Here is an 8,230-nt window from a genome sequence, read left to right on the forward strand (position 1 = left end):
GCTTTTAGTTTTATTGCTATTGCTTTTTTCATTTCTATTTCATTTATTTCTGCTCTGATTTTTATGATTTCTTTCCTTCTAGTAACTTTGGGTTTTGTTTGTTCTTCTTTCTCTAGTTGCTTTAGGTGTAAAGTTAGGTTGTTTATTTGAGATTTTTCTTGTTTCTTGAGGTAGGATTGAATTGGTATAAACTTCCCTCATAGGACTGCTTTTGCTGCATCCCATAGGTTTTGGGTCATTGTGTTTTTGTTGTCATATATTTCTTTGTATTTTTTGTTTTCCTCTTTGATTTCTTCAGTGATCTCTTGCTTATTTAGTAGCATATTGTTTAGCCTCCCTGTGTATGTGTTTTTTATACAGTTTCTTTTCCTGTTATTTATTTCTAATCTCATAGTGTTGTGGTCAGAAGAGATGCTTGATACTATTGCAGTTTTTTAAAATTTACCAAGGCTTGATTGGTGACCCAAGATGTGATCTATCCTGGAGAATGTTCCATGTGCACTTGAGAAGAAAGTGTATTCTGCTGTTTTCGGGTGGAATGTCCTATAAATATCAATTAAGTCTGTCTGGTCTAGTGTCATTTAAAACTTGTGTTTCCTTATTTATTTTCTGTCTGGATGACCTGTCCATTGGTGTAAGTGGGGTGTTAACATTCCCCACTATTATTGTGTTACTGTCGAGTTCTCCTTTTATGGCTGTTAGCATTTGCCTTATGGATTGAGGTGCTCCTATTTTGGGTGCATAAATATTTACAATTGTTATGTTTTCTTATTGGATTTATCCCTTGATCCTTATGTAATGTCCTTCCTTGTCTCTTGTAACATTCTTGCCATCCCTATCAAATGCCAATGGCATTTTTCACAGAATTAGGACAAAAAAAATTACAATTTATATGGAAACACAAAAGACCCTGAATAGTCAAAGAAATCTTGAGAAAGAAAAACAGAGCTGGAGGAATCAGGCTCCCAGACTTCAGACTATACTACAAAGCTACAGTAATCAAGACAATATGGTCCTGGCACAAAACCAGAAATATAGATTAATGGAACAGGATAGAAAGACAATAGATTATCCCACATACCTATGGTTACCTAATCTATGACAAAGGAGGCAAAAATATACAGGGAGAAAAGACAGCCTCTTCAGTAAGTGTTGCTGGGAAAAATGGACAGTTACATGTAAAACAATGAAATTAGAACACTTCCTATTACCATATACTAAAATAAACTCAAAATGGAATAAAGACCTGAATGTAAGCCTAGACACTATAAAAATCTTAGAGGAAAACATAGGCAGAACAATCTTTGACATAAATCACAGTAAGATCTTTTTTTTGACCCACCTCCTAGAGTAATGAAAATAAAAACAAAAATAAATGGTACCTAATTAAACTTAAAAGCTTTTTCATAGCAAAGGAAAACATAAACAAGATGAAAATACAACTCCCAGAATGGGAGAAAATATTTGCAAATGAAGGAACTGACAAGGGCTTAATCTCTAAAAATATACAAACAGCTCATGCAGATCAATATCCAAAAAACAAACAACCCAATCAAAAAATGGGCAGAAGACCTAAATAGACATTTCTCCAAAGAAGATATACAGATTGCCAACAAACACATGAAAGGATGTTCAACATCACTAATCATTAGAGCAAGGCAAATCAAAACTACAATGAGGTATCACCTCACACCAGTCAGAATAGCCATCATCAAAAAATCTACAAACAATAAATGCTGAAGAAGGTGTGGAGAAAAGGGAACCTCTGGCACTGTTGGTGGGAATGTAAATTAATACAGCCACTTTGTTGAAAAGTATGGCGATTCCTTAAAAAATTGAAAATAGAATTACCTTATGACCCAGCAATCCCTGTACTGGGCATATACCCTGAGAAAACCATAATTCAAAAGGCACATGCATCCCAATGTTCATTGCAGCACTATTTACAATAGCCAGGACATGGAAGCAACCTAAATGTCCACCAACAGAGGAATGGATAAAGAAGATGTGGTTCATATACACAATGGAATATTACTCAGCCATTAAAAGGAATGAAATTGGGTCATTTGTAGAGATGTGGATGGACCTAGAGTCTGTCATACAGAATGAATTAAGTCAGAAAGAGAAAAACAAATATTGTATATTAACGCATATATGTGGAATCTAGAAAAATTGGTACAGATGAACCTATTTGCAGGGCAGGAATAGATACACTGACGTAGAGGATGGACAAGTGGACATGGCAGGGGGTGTGTGTGTGAAGGGGGATGTGGGATGAACTGAGAGATTGACATTGACATATATACACTATATGTTTAAAACAGATAGCTAGTGGGTACCTGCTGTATAGGGCAGGGAGCTCAGCTCAGTGCTCTGTGGTGACCTAGATGGGTGGGATAGGGTGTTGGTCGGGAGTTCCAAGATGGAGGGGATATATGTATACATATAGCTGATTCATCTTTTTGTACAGCAGAAACTAACAGAACATTGTAAAGCAACTATACCCCAATTAAAAAAAAATCCCACTGCTAACATAATACATCATGATTAAAGAAGGAATGCTTTTCCCCTATGATCAGGAGAGAATGCTTTCCCCTATGACAAAAATCAAGGATGTCTTTCACTATGTCTATTCAGCTTTATATTAAAGCTAGTAAATAAGTTTATCAGGCATGTAGAAACAAGATCAATACATAAGAATAATTGTATTTTGAAATTACTAGCAATAAATATTCACACATTGAAATGAAAAACTATGCCACTTATAGGATCAAAGTTATTAAATACTTAGAGGTAAATCTGACAATATGTAAGATATATACATTAAAATTATAAAATGTTACAGAAAGAAATTAAAGAAAGCCTAAATAAATGGAGAGATATACCATACTCATGGTCTGAAAGATCAATACTGTGATCAACAAATTCACAATCAGAATCCTAGCAGGATATTTGTTTTGGTAAAAATTATTAAGTTGACTTTAAAATTCATATAGAAATGCTATGGAATGGTTATCACAAAATTGGGTTTGCCTCTTTGTGGGGGTCAAGCCAAAAGACACAACCAAGTGAAAGATCAAGAGAAGGAAGGAATTATTACTTGCAGCAAGTAAGGAGAGCACCAGGGATCTTTCCCAAAGCAACATCTCTCTGAACGGCAAAGTTGGGGAAGTTTTAAGCTAAGGGTACATGTATATTCACGAAGGGACTCATATTCAGAGTCTAAGCTTTAGTTGATTGAAGTCAGGAGGGTCAGAAAAGGTCAACATCCTCCTCCCTTAATTTCCAGTTGATCTGGTGGTTGAGAACTTCATGCTAATCTTTAACATTGAAATAGAACTGGGAGTCTTTACAACTGATATATTATCTTTACTATTGTTACTGTTGTTGCCTGATAACAGTCCTTTGTTCCTACATTCTTTTGTTCCCTTAATGTTATTAATTGCTGGGACCTGTTCAAGGACAAGCATTGTGACCAGGCTTAGATCACAAAATGTCTTAGGGCCAAAAATATCTTCTCTTATGTCAAGAAAGCTATGCTTGGTTCTCTTTCTCTGGGGACCCTCTACCCTACCTGCATACAGAACTACATGTAGCCCCCAGATTTAAAGATGCTTAACAAAGAAAAAAAAAATGAATGGCTAATACTACTTGATATCGAGGTTTATTATAAAGCTACAATAATCAAGACAGAGTGGTATTGGCATCAAGCTAAACAAATAAAGCAACGGAATAGGAGGAGTCCAGAAATAGACTCATACATATGAAAAACATATTTGACAAAAACACAAAGGCAATTAACTGGAGAAAGGGTCATTGCTTTCAAGAAATAGACTGGGATAATAGGATACCTATATGTCAAAAACAAAACAAAGCAAAGAACATGAACCCTGATCTTTAGCTTGCATTATATAAAATATTAACGCAAAATGGATTATAGACCTAAATATAAAACCTAAAACCATAAAACTTCTAAGAAAATAAGTCAGTTTGGCTGGAGGATTTGGACTTTTTTTTTTTTTTTTCCATTCTGCAACTCAATGTGTTCTTCTGAAGTACCTGCATGTAGGGAAAACACACTCCTTTTAGCTAGAGAAGGTAATAACAAAGAACCTAAAAACACTGGAGACAAACTTGTTCTAAATTATAGTCTTTATTAGGACACTATATTTACATTCAAATGTAATCTCTAAGGGGGAGCATTCATTTTGATAGTGCCTAAGATAGGACCTTGCAAAAAGTAGGCAATTAATGAGTACATTTCTTGGATAAGGTGAAAAATTTTATAAACGGTGTCAAAGAAAAATTGTACTGGACAGAGTTAAGCAGGAAAGAAAGACATTATTCGAGGCTATTGCAACAGGGCAGAGAGATTAAACCGAATTCTGGGGAACAAAAGGCCAGAGGATTTTTAAGCCCTGGGGCAAGCTGATGGAAAAGTACTGGAGGACTTCAGAGGAGGTTGGTCAATGTGTTAGGCCATCTGTGTTTGCTAATTGGAACTTATGGAAGATAGGCTTCTATCCTCCCACAAAGACTGGGAGATAGTGTCCCTATCTTTCTTGATGATTACATTTCAAAGGAATGGCTCCCAGGTCCCTGAGAAAGACATTCTTGAGTTGTAAAATGGACAAAAGGCTAGGAGAAAATTTATATCTCAAAGGGACAGAGAAATAATTTATGATTGAAAGCTTTCTAAAGTACTTGATCTAAGAAAAGGGAGGTCAGAAGTTTATAGTCTTAAAAAAAAAAACCTGTTTACAATTTAGTCAAACTGAGGGGAACTTTAAAGGTCTCAGGCCATCTTGGTCAACAGATTACTGGGAATATCACTCAGAAGTCTAGCCTGCTTAACCTTTGCTGTTTTTGACAATTGTAGATTTAACTACTCAAAAGAGGATGAAACTGATTAACATAAATCCATCATCGTGATGGAAAACAATAACTTAGAGGACGGGTATATGGTATCTTTTTATATTAAAATACATGCAATTTTACTTATTTTAGGGACCTGAAATACTGCAGCATAATACAATGTAATAGTTCTACTTGAGGCTCATTACTGTGATTTATGATGATTTGGGTTTTGTAATAATGATTCTTTTTTCTGACAGCTAAATGGATTCTAATTTTTTATCCTTTTAATATATCTGACTTTATTCAACACAGTTGGCTTTACTATGAATATATTCAAAAATTATAAAATATTTTATTTTGTGGATTTTCTAATGTATAAAATTACAAATTATACGTTAATCTCAAAATTTTATGCCACATTTTGCTAAATTATCATGTTGAAATAATATATTCTGAAAAGAGTAACTTAAAGTTTTGTTCATTATTCTAACATAGGGTAGAAGAATAAAAAGTACATACTGCATGTTACTTTCTTTTTTTTTAATTTATTTTTTTATTTTTATTTATTTATTTATTTATTTTTTTACTTTCTTTTTTAAATTAATTTTTATTGGAGTATAGTTGCTTTACAATGTTGTGTTAGTTTCTACTGTACAGCAAAATGAATCAGCTATGCATAAACATGTATCCCCTCTTTTTTGGGTTTCCTTCCCATTTAGGTCACCACAGTGCATTAAGTAGAGTTCCCTGTGCTATACATTATGTTCTCATTAGTTGTCTAATAGTACTAATAGTGTATATGTGTTAATCCCAATCTCCCAGTTCCTCCAACCCCCCTCCCCTTTCCCCCTTGGTATCCATACATTTGTTCTCTCCATCTGTGTCTCTATTTCTGCTTTGCAAATAAGATCATCTATACCACTTTTCTAGATTCCACATATATGCGTTAATATACAATATTTGTTTTTCTCTTTCTGACTTATTTCACTCTATATGACACTCTCTAGGTACATCCATGTCTCTAAAAATGACCCAGTTTCGTTCCTTTCAGTGGCTGAGTAAAGTGCATGTTACTTTCAAGAAAAACATTCATTTTTGGAAATATTTGCATTAATTAGGTATTGACTGAAAAAAAATGCACAACCTAAAAGTTGAGAATTATGTTTTATTTGGCAGACATACTGAGGACTTAAGCTGGGGAGATAGGCTCTCAGATAGCCCTGAGGGACTATTCTGAAGAGGTAAGGGAGGAGCAAGAATATACAGAAGTTTTTGCCAAAAAACAAACAAACAAACAAAAAAACCAGGTAGTTAGAACATGAAAAGATTACTATTAATTAAAGAAACACCAGAAGTCTCATGTTCATGAATTTAGTGCTTTTCTATGTATGGGAAGATGCAAGAGAGTCTGAGCTCATTGAAATCCTTCCTTTGATAGGCACCTTAATTATCTAGGTCCAGTATTCTGCTTTCTCCAACCTGAATCCCCTCAGGGTGTGGGGCCTGCTGCAGTGGCCAGTGGCTCGATGGCTGCAAAGTCTATTGTTTTTGATATCACAGGCAACATTCTTTGCCCACAGAGGTGAATTTAAGAGATATCATTAATTATAGGAAATACTGATTATGTACAACTTTTGTTGTATTATATACAACTTTGTTGTTACTATGGAGGTTACAGTACTTGTGGTAAAAGTGATTTAGAAGGAAACAGAGTGACCCAAAGCAGTCAAACCCAGGCGATCACCTGAATAAGTGAGAATTATTCCCAAACCCTGTAAAAGACTGGAGAAAAATTTACTAAAGAGGTTGGTGATGGGATCAACATTTATCATTTCCTGAGCTGAAATTTCTGCAAGAGTTCATAGGATCAGTTTGGAATCCTCCACAAGGAAAAAGAAGCTACTATAATGAATTTAAGGATCAAGGCGTAACACAATTATTACTTCTTTCATATTCACTTTGCCACAAATTGAACAGAAACACAGAGCCTGTGAGCAGCGAGGTCCAGGAACAGTTTCAGCCTCCCCACTGCCATTGCTCAGAGCCAGCAGGACTCCTCTCCATCCACCACCATCCACTTCTGGCACAAGCTTCCAGTCACGGATGAAAACATGCTGGTGCAGAGGCCAAACTGAGCAAGGAAGCTGAGTGATATGTTGACATGGCAGCCTGCATGAAGTCTGTAACTGAGCAAGAAGCCAAATTAATTTTCTCTCAGTAGCTTATGAAAATGTTCTGGAGCCCATAGATCATCTTGGAGGGTTGTCTCAAGTACTGAGAAAATGATGGAAGGTTCCAATGGCTTGAGAATACAGAGAGAAAATTGAAAGTGATCCGAGATATCTGAAAATGATTTACTGTCTCTTTTGGAAAAAATTCTTCATCCCCAGTGTTTCACAAACCCAGAGCAAAGTCTTCTACTTGAAAATGAAAGGAGACTACTACTGTTACTTGGTCAGTTTACTGCTGGTGATGACAAGAAAGAATTATGGGTCAGTCACATCAAGCCTACCAAGAAGCTTTCCAAGTCAGAAACAGAAAATGCAACCAAAAACATCCTATCGTATTGGGTCTGGGTTGCAAGTTCTCTGTGTTCTATTGTGCGATTCTAAACTTCCTGGAAGAAGCCTGCTCTCTTGCAAAGAGACCTCTTTTCCCCTCCAGTTTTATTTAAATATAATTCACATATAACACTATATGTGTTAAGGTGTACAACATAAAGCTTTAAAAAATGTATATGTTGTAAAATGATTATCATAGTAAGTTGAGCTAACATCCATCACCTCACATAATTATAATTTTTTTTTCCTTGTGATGAGAACTTTTAAGATTTACTGTCTTAGCAACTTTTAACTATACAGTACTGTTAACTATAGTCATCGTGTTGTACATTATACCCCAGAACTTATTTATCTTACAACTGGAAGTTTATACCATTTGACCATCTTCACCCAATTATGCCCCTGCCCCCAGCAACCACAATTCTGACTCTGTTTCTATTAGTTTATTTTAGATTTCACATATAAGTGAGGTCATAGGATATTTTTCTTTCTCAGTCTGACTTATTTCAGTTAGCATAATGCTCTCAAGGTCCATCCATGTTTTTGCAAATGGTAGAATATCCTTCTTTTTAATGGCTAAATAGTATTCCATTGTATATGTATACCACATTTTCTTTACATATTCATCTGTCAATAGACTTAAGATTGTTAAGTCAGCTTTTGATGAAGCCATTGCTGAACTCGATATGTTAAGTAAAGAATTACACAAAGACAGCATGCTAACAATGCAGTGACTGAGAGGCAGCTCGACATTGTGAACATTGGATGCCCAAGTGGACAAGGCTGAAGCAGGAGAAGGAGGGGAAAATTAA

At 35.3% G+C, this 8,230-nt stretch overlaps 1 pseudogene; it reads left to right on the forward strand.

The window, feature by feature from the left end:
• Nucleotides 1-6,988: 6,988 nt before the first annotated feature.
• LOC112411144 (14-3-3 protein zeta/delta-like) lies at nucleotides 6,989-8,230 on the forward strand (annotated as a pseudogene).

Source organism: Neophocaena asiaeorientalis, unplaced genomic scaffold (genome assembly GCF_003031525.2).
Source record: "Neophocaena asiaeorientalis asiaeorientalis breed wild unplaced genomic scaffold, Neophocaena_asiaeorientalis_V1.1 scaffold190, whole genome shotgun sequence".
NCBI lineage: Eukaryota > Metazoa > Chordata > Mammalia > Artiodactyla > Phocoenidae > Neophocaena > Neophocaena asiaeorientalis.